General features: G+C 34.9%; 1 protein-coding gene across 2 annotated transcripts in view; it reads right to left on the minus strand.

The window, feature by feature from the left end:
- Positions 1–17941, minus strand: part of LOC129000766 (uncharacterized) — a 461656-nt gene extending 443715 nt beyond the window's left edge. For both annotated transcript variants that reach the window (XM_054427757.1, XM_054427755.1), the window contains exon 1: positions 17695–17941. The gene's annotated coding sequence lies outside the window, so the exon portion shown is untranslated. The remainder of the gene's footprint in view (positions 1–17694) is intronic.

Genomic DNA, 17941 nt, shown 5'->3' on the forward strand with positions numbered 1-17941 from the left:
AAATGACTGAGGTAAAGTTTAATGAGTATTGCAGTATTCTGAGCATTACAGGCTATTATAACTATCTTCTGTGGGGCTCTATTGTACATTCCACACCCAGTAACCGAGCATTCCAGCTTTAACAGGACTACAAGCTTTGTAACTGATAATGTTATGCACCATAACTAGTTTCCTATACTGTGATCATTTTTTTTAAACAAAACCAAACGGTTATGAAATTATTAAATTGTGAAAAGAAATAAGTGGTGTGTCATGCAACAAATATTAAATGAACGTTGGTAATAGTAGGTTGTACTGCATTGGATAAAGTTACTACGGAAATTTACAAAACACAATATACAATTTTAAGCATTGGAATTATGTAATCAGCATTTATACGAGAACGAAGATGTTTTTGACTACCTAATTAACACGGAGCTTCTAAGATGGAGCTGTAATGCTTGATATTTTTTTATAAATAAAAATCAGGCAAAATTTTACTTAAAAAACACATAGTAGCTCTGCACACTTTCAAAAAACTCTGAGCTACGACTAGGTTTAAGCTAAAATTATCTCGTTCGTTGGTGGTTTGGCGTAATACGATTGTAATCGTTCTATTGGCTTATATTTTGCTTCTTGCGTGAATAGCATAGTAATTAATCATCTATTTACAATATTTCCAAGATTTTTTTTCGTTTTCTGTTATTTTTTGTACTTTTATGTAATTGCCATTGATTTACGTTCTTTGTATAAAGACTTTTGGCCTTGTGGCTTTTAAGTCGACCTTTTAGTTAAATGGTATCATTAATAGATACCCTAAAAGCTACGGCAAGAAACTATGCCAGTAAACTTAATATTTAGGAACCTGCCCACTGGAGCTAACCTATAAAAGAGTTTATTGGCTTCTAGATATTATAAAATACTCTATTTTGAGACCTAGTAATTTGAAACTTCCGATTTATTTTATGAGGTATTGATGCATTTATTGACTCTGGCGAAAACTTGTTAAATAATCAATTTCTTATCAAATTCAATACTTTCTAATAGTACAGATAACCCACAAAACGTATACACTACACATAAGACTGGCCTACACAGTAAATGGATGCTAACACACACACAACAGTAAACCTAAGTCCCTAGCCTCAGTTCCAAATCCAACCGAACCCATCACAGGCTTATGTTGTGTTACAACGTTGGACCCGACCCAACTGGGGCGACCAACGTCGTTGGATGTTTATACGTGCTTCGACAACGCTCTACGTAACACTACACTGGTGTCATGTTATAATAAAAACTTGTATAGTACATTTAAATTTCGTAATATAAAAATACTTAGGTTAGATTGGCATCTTAATACTCGCAACTTAAGGTTACAATAAAGAATAGGCCTACCTATTTAGTGGGTGAAAAATTTTGGTTAGTTTTTAAAAAAACCTAATTTACAAAACCTTTCAACATATAAGTTAATTCAAAACATTGATTAATTGAACTGTTCAAATACTTACAGTATTTACGTAACAACTTCCAGTCAAAATTTCGATCATACCTGAAACAAATTGAAATACCCATTTATTCTATATAATTTACTGTCACAAATATACCTAAACAGCACGCAATGGTACAATAAACCAGTGAACAACTGTATATACAAATTTTTCTCATATAAAGCTATGTTTCCTCCACATTATTCGTTCATTGTCAACTATGAATTGAAAACTATTTGTTTTCCATTTTTGATATGTAGTTGTAGATGAAGCCAACAGTGAGTTTTACAGTAAAAAAATGTAGTTTGTTATTGTAATGTATTGTAAATGTCCAACAATGAGTTTTTTATGCACTACTACCTTTTGACATATCTATAGGTAGAAGATGTATATTTTTAGAAAAAGCTCATTTGGGCTAAATTAAAACATTATTCTATCTTCTACTGCAACAAAACTATTTATAATATTTAAAGATAACCTGCCACGATAACAATAATGTAAAATGGATCCTGATGATCGAATATAATTTTACGCTCTCACTAGCGTAACAAACACCCCCCCCCCCCCTAACACCACTTAATCAGCAAATCTGTCATTTAACTCACCCCATCACTTCAACGTGTCAAATCCTTGTTACATTACAGCACTGATTTTCATCTTGATCTGAGGCAAAATGTTCCAGACAATGAATTATTATTTCTAATAATACATAAAGCATAATAATTAAACAACAGGTCTGGAAAAATGTCAGTAGCTGTGGTTCGAAACTGGACCCAGCTGTTCTTAATCAGTAAATTGTCTTGTATGTGTAATGTATGACAATTGAAACGTGGTCCTTTTTACTTTCTCCCCCTATACCATGGTATATGGAGAAAGTATTGTTCAGCTATGGACTGTATTTTTACATAAGTCAAAATGTCTTACACATGCCAATTAATTATTTGTGTTTACAGAACTTTAGGGATCGAAGTGCTATTCCAGACATGTGCCAACTAACGAGGGGCCAACACGAAAAGCTAATTTAGAGGGTCCAAGATAGATCTTTGAGAGCTCCCCCCCCCCCCTCCTACCACTAATGACAACATAACGTCCTCGGTCATAATTGGAAAATAAAATAATTAAATTGAAATAAGTTTATATCGATATTTTTTATTGTTAATGTGTTGGATGGAAATTTTATGACGTCATCGTTGAGTGGTACAGCCATGATTCTTAATTTTATACCAGTAGTAAAATCCAAAAAACGGCAAAGTCCAGGACTAAAAAGGCCAAATTTCAGACCTATGTTACTTTTTTATGACATTAGCATACAACATACTCCCTTACTAGATTTCTAATCCTTATTGAACAGCTGAAGCCAATTATATTGTTAGTTCTGTCCGGTACACTGAAGAGGTCGTGTTTTGTTTACAATTTTTGTCTTGTTTTAGTAATTCTAAAACTCGTTTGGCCAAAGATAACGATCTAATCATAAACAATAACTCGTCCCCTAGCTATATAAACCAACAGTAAAACACAAATCATGAAATTATCCATAAAATAATAGAAACAAGATTTCGTCGACACTAGTGACCAGTTTCACCGGACATGAACTACACGAAAACGAGCTTCAAAATTTACAAAGTGGTGAGAAGTCTACTTATGATGGTAGGCCTATGATATTAGTTTCCTCTAAAAAAACTTCAAAAACGTAAGTATATGAATGTTTCGAAATAATAAAGTATTGGTGGGAAAATTCCGTGCCCAGTTTACTTGCAACATGCATAAAACAACAGCTAAGGATGTACAGTATTAGATAGAATGTCTAAAAAGTTAATGGAACACTTTCGGTGTAACGCATAAAAAGTAACATAAACAAACCAACTAGTAAAATCTCACCAGTCAATGTTAAATTCGAATCACAACATCAACACAAACTTTCCTAAACCTATCCAGAGGTAATTTTGTCCTGGATTATCCACAGCTTAATTGTGAGTGTCCTAACTCGTCTGACACTTTCATTCAAGATTTAACAGCTTTCGCTTGGCCCTGCTTAAACACCATAAACTAAAAGTTAATTTCAAAACTAGATCAAGAGTGAAAATGTGATTTGGAACATTGTTTAAATATGAAAAATAATTTTCCCGACGAAAAACCCAACATAAACGCGTATCTACGAATTGCACGCTGTATGTTATGTGCCAACTGTAAAGATTTGGTACGGTACCATAATTCTACCAGTAAATACCATAATATTTCTACCGTATCATAATTTTGTTTTATGATTTTGGCAACAATGTGCTCCAATACCTGGCTGAGCTCCAGCAGGGACAACTGGGCTAAATTGTGATTTGAACTTGTGACCTTTGAAAGTGTCTCGTGATTCCAGTACGGGTTTATCTCATTTTCCAAAGCAGAATGGTGTAATGCTCAGCTAAGATATGCTTTTAAAATATACCGCTGTGCAAAGTTGCTAAATTCTCTCATAGGTCGAACACTCATTAACATTAGTTTCCAACAAAAGATTCTATATGCATATTGTTTTCCTCATTATATTCTGAGGCAGCTACGAATGGGCTACAGATATTTGTTTTGGTCTTGAAAATGAAATAAAACATTTATACACGTAGAAGTGATCGTGGCAAAGAACAACTTCGAATTCAAGGCATCCCTGTACATTACACTGATGGAAACAGAAAGAGTTGAACATAAATAAACTTATGATTCTATATCTCAACGAGGTCATGTATTCAGGATGATATAATTAATTACCGTACCTATGATCTTCAATATGCAGTACTTTTGTCATTAAATTATCTCAAGCTAGACAAATTATTGGAAACACTGTATTAGCATTTCACACTCAGAACTCACAAGTGTATGAAGCTCCACGATCTAAAGTATTATGGCGTTTGGCTTAACATAACTTAGCATTTAGCAACAACTTAAGCCTCGTACCACAAGTAGACACAAAGCAAGTCAGTAACAAAGTAAAGCCAAGTAACAAGAATATTAATCACAAAGATACGGTGAAAAGCCGCTTTACAAACACACCTTTTAATTAAAAGTACGCATTTTGTTTGGATATCAGATTTTGCATTTTGTTCACAAACTGAATAAACGTTTTATTCTTTTACAAATTTGAAGGTGCAAGAAAAAACTGTACTTTTTCCGTTTTAAAATATTAAAAAAAGCATCCCTATTATTATTTTTAAGGGTAATAGTTTTATTTTTATGAGATTTTTATCCAAAATTTGCCAAATTTATTCATGTTAATATTGTTAAGTTCCTAAGGGGTTCCGTTATTTAAATGTAAATGGATTTGGTGTATTTTTTATTTTTTTTTTTTTTATTAAAACGACAATTCACAGTGATACTACTTCAAAGATATTTTAACGTTTTGCTACATCATTTAATTTTTTCAAACATTGTAATCAAATTATAAAACTTATGTTTTAACCAGCAGGCAAATGGGTTTGCGTAGCTTACCACAAGGTTTATCTGGACCAACCAGGTTAGGCCGAGGGTGTCATTATGATTATCACTGATTGAGGGATGAAACTGATAACGCCCTCGCCTGAAGCCTGTGTTATCAACGTAACTACACAGGCCTTCAATGTAACCTGTACAGTGTGTTTGATATTACTAAATAAATATAAAAAATATACTTTCATACATTGTATGCAAAATGTAGCAAAACTAAATATTAGCCATTAAATATTAGTTTTTCTGATTACCGAATAGGTGTCGGTAATTAATTTTGTAGCAACAATTTCGGTTGCTTTTCACTCTATCGAGTGATGCTCATTTCCATCGAGTAACGCTCATTTCTATCGAGTGACTCTCATTTCTATCAAACAACGCACCTTTCTATCAAGGAACACACACAAAGGCGGTCCTGCGACAATCATCAATATGTGACACTGGCAGACTTTCGCTATTGTTGGGACAGTCAGTGTCTTGGAGGGGGCGTGTGAAAAGGTAATGATCGAAGCGAGTGATCCTTTGGAAGCCGCTCGAGTAAATTACTTTTCGGATAAGTTTGCAGTTCTGTATTGAGGGGAAATAAATGTCTAACAAACTGTCGTCCCGATATCGGTTAAAGCTTTAAAGTTCAAGCAGTGAAGATTTCAAAATTTTAAAGCCGTGTTTTTTTTAATTAGATCGACGAGTGGAACGAATTGGTTTATACGTACAAACACGATTTTAGAAAAATACAACAGCAATAATGGCAAAAAATTCTTGCCAAAATATGTTTCATTTGCGTAATTGGTGAAATAGTTGATAAGGTACATAACAGTTGGTTCAAAAGAAGTAAGCGAACCCTGGAGTTAGCTGTTTTTCTCCTAGGCACCGTTTAACTGTCATCGCCCTCTGAAACCTGGTATTTAGTTCGTGAAGCACACGCCAAATATCTAAACTAAGAAGAAAAATCTTAAACATAGAAATTTCGTATAGGCCCTAAATCAAAAATATTTGAAAAAAATTACCATTTTGTATCCAAATTAAAGAAGATATTAGAAAGATGTACACACTGAATGTATTGCGAATTTAATTAAGTACCCGTTCAATTACAAACCGTCGTAAAACTGATTAAAACGACGTACTTAGTCGCTTGTGTTGTCGCTATAAATTAACCGTAAGTGGTGGTTTTATGAAGGGAGCGAGTAAAGATTTCAGTTGCGAACGACCTGGTAAACATTTTAACTCCAATGGTACATAATATGGGAAACTAATTAAGTTAATTTCTAGTTTAACACTAAGGATGATCACGATTATAAACTAAGAGGAAACCAAACACAAATTGTACATTTTAATTGAGTTTAATCCCCTTTTCGAGGGAACATGAATGACCTTACAAAAGTTATGTTTGTTTAAGCCACTTAAGTTAATAACATGTTTAATTTACAATATAACTATTTTTTATTAGATTCATACCATAAAGAGTAATTTACATCCGTCAATCCGTCCACAATCGTCACTAAAAGCACCGTATTTTAAAATTCTTTTCATGGATTGTTTATACTTGTCTCTTGTTTACGGTGGATAAACATTTAAGATCAGCTGTTATTAAATTGCAGTTTTCATTTAAAAGTTAAAACTTGTTTAAAGAAAGCTGGTCAGCATCACTGAAAGTGAACTAAATTAAACAAGGGGTAGCCTTTGGAAACCATACTCTCCTCCGCTAGATCATAAGCTTTCAAATGACACCTAAATTGTAAAACTCTGTTAAGTAAGTCGAAAAGGGATGATACTCAGAACCCCTTTATTGTATTAAGCATAAAGCAAATAGATAGATAAGATTGTATTTTTTATAGGTCTAGTGTAAAAGCCAACTAATATGAGCTGACCCTGAATTGTTTAACAGATTGTTTTGTAATTGTTTGATTTAAACCAATTATAGATCGAGTTCAATTTACAACACACATTAATTGTCAGTTAAAGAACCCAATGCAAGGCCTGTACATAGTCAAATGTACCAGCAGGTAATTAATTTACAGTTTGTAATATGATTTGTGTTGGAAAACTTCGGGCGTTGACAAGGGAACAAAAACTGTGGTCCTATGAAATGTAAATTACCGCTCTCTGGGAACAGTGTGTGGAACATACAGTATCAGTACGATAAATTAAGTTTTGATACTAATGCAATAACACTTTTTATTCAAATAAGTGACAGTGTTTTTTTTTAATTTCTTTTTGACGAGACAGTGAGTGTGTTTAATTAGATCGACGAGTGGAACGAATTGGTTTATACGTACAAACACGATTTTAGAAAAATACAACAGCAATAATGGCAAAAAATTCTTGCCAAAATAAGCAAGTAGTGTATTTGTATTGTACTCATTTAACTAATTCATATAGAATATAAAAGATGTGTATAGGGAAAATGTTGTTTTAAATCATTACTAGATGTTGTTACTATTTTAGCTTACGTTCAACACTCAGCAAAGTCAAGTTAAACTTACTTGATTTAATTCCTCCGCGTATGAAAGAATTAAAGCCGTATTTTTACTATTTTCCATAGGATCACTTCACCATCAAACTCAGATCATCTCTATAATACTAAAATTGCACACATATTCTGTACTATCGAATTAGTATTGGGTGTGTGTGCCAAGTGTTAAGCTTGTGTTAAAATAATCGCGGATCCGCAGCAATGTTTAGTCCCGTCCCCTACCGTGAGGCTCATAAATAACCCAGTTTAAAACTCGTCCTTCACTCCCCATCTAGGATGGTAGGATGAGCTTTTTGATTTACAGTCTTGCTCCTTGTTCCTCATAAGCACTTGCGTACTCAAAGCGTAGAGGTTAGATCGGTTACAATCCTTGAAGGTTATGGGAAAACTCCTAATCCTGCTATTCACCAGTACAGTAGATCCAGATCAGTTTGTTCAGTAAAGTTGTCAGACGAAGCCTGAAAGTATCTGAACTTGATGTCTAATATTGGTATGGAACCTTATACTATTAAATAGGCTGACATTTACTTTTATATCTGAACAAAATACAACCTCCACGCATCATACACTCTATACCTTTGCTTGTCTAAATGTTTTTAGGCCTACCGACGTGTATTTACAAGTTGGTATTGGTTGCCATGATTTATCAAAATGATTTTCATATAAGGTTTGATGTTGCGACATTCTCAAAAATGTATACACATGCTTTTTTGGACCATTTGGAACTGCCTGGTAGACAATTTTCTTTGAAGTTGATTTTTGGTGATGGTGGGTTTACGGTGAAGATATACCCATTTTGTTCGTACCCATCTATATTGTTTCAGGCTTCATTTTTTTGCAATTAGTTCTGACCCAGTTGTTTTCTGTGTGGGACATCGATGGGTTGTTCTACGTTGATTTTCAGCTAGGTTTAGGCACGTTCTCACCTGAAGACGGGTTGCAGATTTCGAAACGTCGTGAAAACCATTTTTATTAACCTTGATGGAAAATGTGTGCAATTATGTCTGATGGATCTAAAGGTTAATTGGATCTAAAGGCTAGAAAATGAATATCGAATTTAATTAGTAACGTTTACCTCGCAGACAACGGTATCAAAAGTTCAACACTGAAAGAGACAGCATAATGAAATAGTTCCCTTCACTACCTGTTTGGTTTGATGTAAAGCAAGCAGGTAGTTGTTACAGGGAATGATCTCCTTCCGGGAAATAATCGCCTGGAGACAACAATTTGCTGACCAACGATCAAGTAGTCGCTGTACCTACATCACACTGTCTGTACTGCCCTGTACTTAGACCGACATGTACTGTTACGACTACATTTTTCGAGTTTGGGGAGACAGTATTTTATATCGGTGTTACGAAATATAAACCCTCACACACATATTTCTACGTTCTCAAGATAACTAAACATTTTCCCTGTAAAATACGTTAACTATTTGTATGTTTCCCTCTATGTCAGAATTTTGTATAGTACCGGGGATGGTTAGTTTAAACCAAGCCAGCTTAAAAAAAGCAAACTAGAAAGAAGAAGAAGAGTTGACGCCAGTGCTCTCAAACGGCAACACCACGAAACACTCATCGCTCATTAACACTGACTTGATCTATTTTTCCCTAAATCGAGTAATCTTCAGGGCAATCTTTGCTCAATAGTTACAAATGATGTGTATCACTTTGTACAGTATTTTATAATTTGCTAGTATACTGTGGATGGCTTGTTATAAATACGTGTAACGAGTCTTTTGAACAAAGTTACTTGGCAACCCATAAGGCCAATGTTAATCTGAGTTGTATAGCAAAAGGTCCTGAGGTAGTCGCATCAATCACGTTTTTAAGGCTACAAGTCCCTAATTTCCAAATTTAGTCAAAATCCTTACGCTGGATTTCGTTATATATATTACAGACAGACAGACTTTGCTCGTATTAGAGTATAGGATTACTAAAAAGTTTCCTCAGCTAGTTCCAGTTTACGGCTAGGATAAATGATCACCCTTAATAAACTCAAGGAAAACTATATTTCTGTAATCCAATCCAAAAAAATCCTCATACATTTCAGTAAAGGTTCCAATTACAGTTTGAAACTCCAAAGGGGCTCAAGAGTATTCGAAAATATTCTACATAATAGAAATTACATGTTAGGTATTTTATAGGACTGATCATATTTGATACGTCATCAAACAGGCGTGACGTTACCTGCATGACGTCACATTGCGTCATTTTTATGCCAAAAATACATCTGATAGACAAGACTAACCGAAAAAGCCCGACACCAAAAATTATCATTGATACAATTGTCTGATGTCAGTTTATCTAAAATCGCGAAATTTAACGATTACAAACAGAGTTAATACTTTAGTGCCTGTTCGTTTATCACCTGGCACGTATGAATTGCAGGGCATCACCTGGGGTGTATTGATGATTGCATAGATAACATTGAGCACTGATAACCGTTATCAGTTGTGATGGGGCAGTCGGCTGATGGCGACTGATTGTGATAGCCCAAGGCTGTCCATTGATCACGGCCTTATCACACTGTGATTACATACACTGATGTACATTTAGCCTACCTATATACACATGATGGTGCGTTTTGTTTCTATTGGGTAGAAGAGGGTTATAAATATGTTCACAAAGGTTTGCGAAGATAATTCAAAACAGCTAGATAATACCATAGATAAAACATACTCCCATAATACCGTAAATTATATACAAAATTAAGTTACCACATAAAAGTAAAATAATTTGCAAATTCATTGAAATTTTTTGTATTGACATTGATTAACTCTATTTAATAGTGGTAACAAGGTACTCATCAAGAATGAATGTATTAACTTACATAGATTCGTGTTTCCATATTACTTAAACTAGAATAATTATTAAACAATCAATTAAGAGCTGAAACTCGTCTACTTATATAAAAACTGCGTAACAAACGACTGTCTCTTCAACAAAGTAACTGCCCTCTTCCAACGAATCATGAGATATTAGCTGATTTTCAGTGGGTTTCCTCACACGGTAGTTGTTTCTAACGACAAGCTGTATTAGCAACTCATTCCCAAACACAGACGGATAGTCTACTTGGGAATTATTTTTCCTGTACATACACAATTTTAACAACATGTAACATTTATTCAGGAATAAAGAGATTTTGATTTGATTGATTTGACAAGAAAACATCTATGAAAACATGAAGTGCCGTACTTAATGCACCATAAAGCACGATGAACTTAAACTTCCGTCAACCAACAGAAGAAAATTTCACAATAATTACCAGTACCTAAAATATTGATCAATAATTTCATTCTTTAAAAAATACAATAGTAAATTTGACCCTCGTACAAAATTAAATTTGACTATTTTATTTTTAACAAACTGTTGTAGTAGGCCTATACCAAACTAGTGTTGTCAAGTATGAAAATATTCGTTATTAGCCGCCTAAGAGATTGACGTGTCCTACGATTCTTTTGAAATGTACAATAGCGTATCTACTACTAATTGTGAAAATCAACCAAAAGCCCTGTATTCGTGCACTGGCAACCATTGCATGCTGCTAACTGCTAACTGTTTAGGAATTATTAACAAACAAACCACAAACAGCTGGTCAATACCAACCCCACTTGACGGACTCTGTAAGAGGGCAAAGTTAAGGGTTGGGCGGAGTCGCATCTATTATTACTTAACCTTAGAGTGAAATGATAACGGACACCTGTCCACAAGTTGTGTATTAGTAATGCGAAAGACTTCAGTATAACTACAGAGGAGTAAATAACGTACAGTGAGATAGAAGTGTTGAAATGACACTTTATGATAGATAATACTGTAACATTATGATTATTAAACGTGTATCAATGATAATAAAGACCTGTAGCAATTATTTGTCACCAAAAAAGTGCAAATATAGGTACAGTGTTCAGAAACCTCCAATACAAGAAACTAAATGCATGACTGATCCGCACTGAAGATTTACCACTATATTTAAGGTTCAAGCTTAAATATAGTTCATTCAAGTATTATTCAAGGTTCAGCAAATGCAGACGAAAATATTAAGACTTCCGTACCTAGTTCAATTTCACCAGAAATAGTCCCTTCCGGTAAAACTCTGCTTATTGCACATATACACTATACCCCCTATACCAAATTTTATAGTTAGGTCGTATATTTTGTGTTATAGTGTTAATCTTTCTGTCACAGGTATTTATTTGATTTTTGTTAAGTTTAAAGGTGAATTTTTTGCGGTAGGGTATGCTGCAACAGCATTTGGTAAAACATCACGTTTGATATCAAAGATTAATTAGTCACTCATCACACAATTTAAAATTTTACACCACAGTGTCGTTACGGTTTCGCTCCTTATGCACAGATCATGTCCTACCAAACGCTGAAACGTATGTCTGTTTCTAGCCTCTTCACTTCCCTCTGGGACCCCTGGTCCTTCATTGCTAGTTAAGGACTACAATATTGATCGTTACCAGCTGTCGCTAGCACAGTCACTCTCAGAAACAATAGACAGGCCGAGACAACCACGCCGCCGATCATGTTTCCATCCCGGATATAATATCAGCTGGTACAGTAACACTTTCACTCGAAGAGGTAATTTTAAGCTACAGTGAAGCACTTAACTTCGAAGAGATCTTCGAAAAGAGATGTACAAAGATAGTTCTGGAAGTTCAAGAGAAATGGACAGCAAGAATTGTTGTATGAATTGGTTCAAAATATTGTCATAAGGAGTGCCACGAAAATAAGTTAGGCTAGTTATCAGCATAAAATGGAATTATGTAACTTACACAATAAAAGCATTAGTGTTTGGAGTCAGCAGCAATGCTATGAAAATTCAGTTCTACAGAAGATCCTAAACCAGATACTATCTACATAAACTCTAGCTTGACAAACTCATGTACAGTATTGATAATATAAGAACACTTGTTTCAGGGTCTAAAATACAATAACAAATGAATTACACTATTTCTAAAAACAGCATATTCTCCAAACTTACTATTTGTAATACCATTGCCATACAATTTGTAACATATATATTGTGTTACCCAACCCTTACAAATAATCTTCTGACATGACCTATTACAGATGTATAGTACAACGTGTATTTTGTTAAAGCCAATACATATTGGTTCTCGTTATAACTTACAGTACTCTCGACGCTTTAAGACAGAAGTTCCAAAAACAGCTGGACACGTTTCGACAACACGCAGGAGACATCTGATCCCCTAACAGATGTAATTTCGAGAATTAAAACAACTGGAAAACAAATTAGACAGAGGATCAGTGAAGGGGGGGAGCTCTCCCCCCCCCCCTATGGGATGGGGCTGCGGTGACTTTGGAAGTTTGAAAATCGATATCACTGCACTCTCAATGTCATTCGCGGTAGTCGCTACATTTGACTAGAAAAGCACAGCTTCGAAACGCCGTTCGAAAATGATTGACTGGTGTGGTTTTTTGCAAATCAATGATACACAATTTTCTACTAGGTGCGTGGAACGGGAACGCTCCATTACAGGCTGAAGATTTTCTTTCAAGTTCCCATGGTTCAGATCACAACTAAATTATGAGTAAAATAAAACAAAGAACAGATTAGAGCAATTATTCTGGGTGAATAAAATCACAGTAAAATTCCCACCAATGTAAGTTACACAACTTTTCAAGTTCGAGATCGACGTCTCGAATTTGAACAGATGAATAACACATAAAATGCAAACTAACATTGATTACATTTACACGCTTTAAAATTTAATAGAAATTGAAATATACAATTGTTTACAAAAAACAACCTTGGTCTGCCTAACTACTTATTATAAACAGAACATCGACGTACCTACGTTTAATTTCAACAATTCAAATTTTTGATCCATGTGAGCACACGAAACTCATTGTAAATTCTATCATTGTGTTCCAGCAAAGGTTAGGATCGCATGTTGCATTTTTGAACTTCGTTAGACCTAAACAACCCCGAATAAATCTTCACCAAATTTGAAAAAAAATTAAATACGTACCGAAAGATGTTACACGTGCAACAAAAACTATTCATTGGCATACCAAACAAGGAAAAGGAATAGGTTAGTTTAGTTCCGCTTTCTGGCGCGCGGCGCGTCACTAGCGCTAGTGTAGCGAAGTGAATCGTGATAACACAACAATGGTAGTGAATGGCCCGACGGCACGAGTCCTCTATTATGGCACGGTGTGAGTCAATAGAGCTGATGCACCGATAGTGGGCAAAGTGCAATGGCGCTCAAATGCCGTTCGTTACGAAAAAACCCCTCCCTTTGCAGCAATCCTGCATTTTGTACTCTATCTCTCTCGATTTCTAACAAGGGCACTGGGGAAAGCTCCTCCGAAAACAATAATTTGGACCTTTTCGGTTAATTTACTATCACTACCGTTTATAGTTTGTAAGATATGTAACAATACACGTTTTAATTTATGCATTGGTTCTGATCTGTCCACAGAGAAGTAATTGCAACCTAACATAAAGTAACTTTATAATGAATAATTAGAATATCTACCTACAAAAAACATAAGTAAACCCACAGAAAATGTACTTATTGAAATAATCTGATTAGGCTTGTCCTAGTTCATAATTTGTACATCAAACTAAAGCATGCAAGAAATATTAAATTAGATGATTATTTATGTAAGTATTCTCAATCAAAAGCAACAAAAAGTATATGCAGGACTGAAAAACTTTGAAAGAAGACGTGTCATTTATAAAAGAACAAGTACCGGTGCCGGTAACTTAGAACAACTAGCTAAGTGAAACTGTTAATCCTCAAATTTCAATGAAAGGTCTTCATGCAAGGGAGTCAATAAAAGCAAAACCAATGGTTCTTCTGCTACAAAAGGACATTTTTCGGACCAAACATTCCGAATAGAATTTTACGGCACAAATTAGAAATGTGAAGAAAATTCAAGGTATGACGATAGTACAATATGATTCCAAATAATGTAGACGTAGGTATTCTCCTTTAAAGTCGGTAACATACAGTAGTAAATGCACAAATAGATATGTGCGATTATTAAAACTCAGTTCAACTCTTTGAATTTTTATATTCCACGGGAGAAATTTTAAATGTAAATAACTTGTCTACAATACTCTTTCTAAATCAAGTCATTTTGCAGATAAATGCTATTAGATTCCAGTAACAAGAGGGTGAAATTCACAAACAGTCCTTTCACTTATTTGCAAACAGATGATTGTCCATCTCGCCAGATCAGCTGACTCGCGCTCCAGCGAAACATTTAATTGATGGAGATCGAATTGCATTTACTGGTTCGACTTTCCTGAGTCCATTAACGCTTCTCCAACGAGTGCGAAAACGAAATGAAATCAAAGGCACGCGTTGGCCAGTCGACCGTGCAGATATGCTACATTTGTTTGGAAGTGAGAATATCTACAGTAAATATAGTCTACCATAGTACTGACGAAGATTACTTGTTTTCAATAATAACTTCTGGTGTATTACGTTTTGTTCTTAATTAGAGACACTTAAAATAAGCTGCATTAAAATTTACAGTAGATAGTATAATATTGTTCACTGATTGTATGTCCGTCTACTAATGTGGATTATATTAGTCTGAAAGTTTAAATAGTAACACGTTGGATCAGATTACATAAATCTAAACTATGTTTACTAGTCGTGGAAATTTCCAGATTAAAAATCGTTCATTCTTCGCTTATGGGTACGATAAATTTCGGAAGGATGTTATTACAGTATCAACTACTTCAGTCCGACCTGTATGCTCAATCCAACTTTGAATAGCATCGTTGATGTTTTAAATAAGTTACCCAATACATTTATGTAAAGTCACATTAAATAAAAAAATGACTTTTTATGTGACATTGGCTTAAATATGTGATGCATTCCCTGAGCATAACACCGCAACAATGTCAACATACGAGCAGAAACGGACAGATTGTTACTATTGGAATTGCTGACAGGCATTGTTGATCCGATATTTAGTCAATATTGCAGTTCCGGGGCGGTTTCCAATGGTTTCAGAGTTTATAGATTATAATCTGATTTTATAGATTACATAATGCTATTGCAATGATTTTATACCGTCCACATATGATAAACAATCACTTCTGGTTTTCTTCTTCTTCACGTTCCAGTCCAGTGAGCTGAAACCCTACTGGACTGAGGCTGTTTTAGGACTTTGTCCTCTTTAGAGGTTTGACCATTGACAATGTAATAAGTCAATGGTTTAACACTCCTTTTATCTATGGTTTGACACATCAATCAACTGTTGCCACAGGCCCATAGATTGGGTATGAGTTTTAAAAGGGCAAAGTTACTTTTGAGTTACCTATCAATTACGTTCTTAGAATGTAAATTCCCACAATTATCCAGGGGGATCCTCATAAGAAATCTTAATTTTCCCTCATCAAAAAAAAATTCTTCGCTTCTGAAAGTCTGCAAAGGCAATAAAACCCTTTTCTTGATCTTAATCGAAATCATTAAATAGATGAAATAAAAAAACCTTTAAATCTCTCCATTCAGCTACTATAAACTAGCACTAGTACTAAAGTCAACGATGTGATCATTGATGCATCATTGTTTATGATGAAAAGTTCCTACAGTGATTTGTGACTACTGTAACGTTGTCAACCCATAAACTACATTGGTTTACGATCAGAAAGGACGCAAAATGTCACTTCTGCCTATAATGGATTATAAAGGCTCGCAATTTAATGCTAAGTTTGGAAACTAATTTACAAAAACCAGTACCTATGTGGCACGTATAAGTCTACGCTTTGTTATGTGATGCCTAGCTAAGAAATCACGGGAGTATCCCATTTTAATGCATCATATTCTGGACATATTCCTGGTCAATGAAACAACTAGTCTTTGAAACAAAGCTACACGGATCATTTCACTCCATTTCTACATTAATTGGTACGATTAACATATTTAAGATATTGTTTAATATATTTAAACAAAATCCCCGTTGATAAAACAACTAGGTACTGTACAGTATGCAACGCATCAGCTTTAGGAAACACAACTAATCATAAACTCAATCTCTACTGAAAACGTAGCTATCGACATTGATAAATCGTCGTTCTGCTCCGCGGCGAAAGCTTTCTCACATCGGAAATAGAGACATTTAGCACCCCTGAGTTGAATTGGCACCGATGAAATACGGTAAGTTTGTCTATGTCGTCACAAGTTAAATTAAAACTCTTCCCTGGCAGTACTCTCATAAGATGGATTCATCAATTGATGTCATTTAAGTACATATGTCGAGCGAGATCCTACTTGTGGTTTCGGTGGTTTTGAGCAATTATGCGAGTGGCTGAAAATGACCAATGACGCTGAAAAACATCAAAACACGGGCAAGCTTGACATACACATTCTTGTTACTAATGTAACTTAGATAATCACAAAAAAATGTACATAACAAACGATCAAACCACCCTTTTCCTAATTCCTCCAAAACAAGTCAGTTTTCGCAAAAAGCCACGTCAATGCTCGTTTACATGTAAGAAAACAATGGTGATAAACAATGATACAAGTTGACGCTATTAAGATAGCCTACAGTATCAAAACAGTATAACTTAGCCTAATGTTGGTTGGTTATCGAATAGCTAGGTAACACGAAATACTAGACCAATGTAAAAATCAACACACATACTGTATGATCTCCACATTATAAACTAATAAGGGGTGACACTTTAAATACAGTAATAAATTCACTATAAAACGCAACAAGACTATTATTATGGTCGGGACATTGGAAAAATCCTAAAATCGGGTGGTGCAAATACATGGGGGTTTTCTTTACCTTTTCGCAAAACTTCGCCCCGAATCCCCCGATTCTTAGACGGATACCAAGCCTATTTGATAATAACGGTCTTGGTACAAACATTGTACAATACAAAACGAATACGGTAGCTCAATCATTAAAATTCTGAGATCAACATAGTTTTTATCAAAAAGTATGTGTGATTGAATTTAGTTGTTGTGTCATTGTACTTTAGCAGTCATTCTTGGTATATTTACCATAGGTACTCTTTTTTGTACGCTTTTTTTGTCCTAGGACGCTAGGCACGAGTCCGGTATTGTTTTTCACATTACTAGCTAGACCTTTTTTGTACACTAGGGAGTAGCTTTGTTAAAGAGAACAGAAAAATATAAACACCTATCCATTCAACTTGCATGTAAACACTTTTTTTAATTATAAAATAAAATCTAAGCGTTGACATGGTATCTAAAAGTGCTTGTACACCTAAATAGACTTGTAACTACCAACTAACACAGTTTCTACAACAATTTCAAAAACCAACCTTGTCAGAGAAAGACGGGGTCTTTTCCGAGAAGGGACGCCTTACGACCAGATGGCCTTACACACACTACATCCAATGACACGAGCACGACACAAACCTAAACATAGACAGCGACGAAGCACGAAACGAACACAACAACTACAGTAACACAATCAGTGTAATCATAACTGTCAGGCGCACAATCAGTACACAACACTCAGTGATGAAACTTCGCGAAACAATCGAACAAGGACCTCCCGCGAGCAGA

This window comes from Macrosteles quadrilineatus, unplaced genomic scaffold (assembly GCF_028750875.1).
Source record: "Macrosteles quadrilineatus isolate MER2022 unplaced genomic scaffold, UCM_ALF_1.0 Scaffold_8__2_contigs__length_117827958, whole genome shotgun sequence".
NCBI classification, from domain to species: domain Eukaryota; kingdom Metazoa; phylum Arthropoda; class Insecta; order Hemiptera; family Cicadellidae; genus Macrosteles; species Macrosteles quadrilineatus.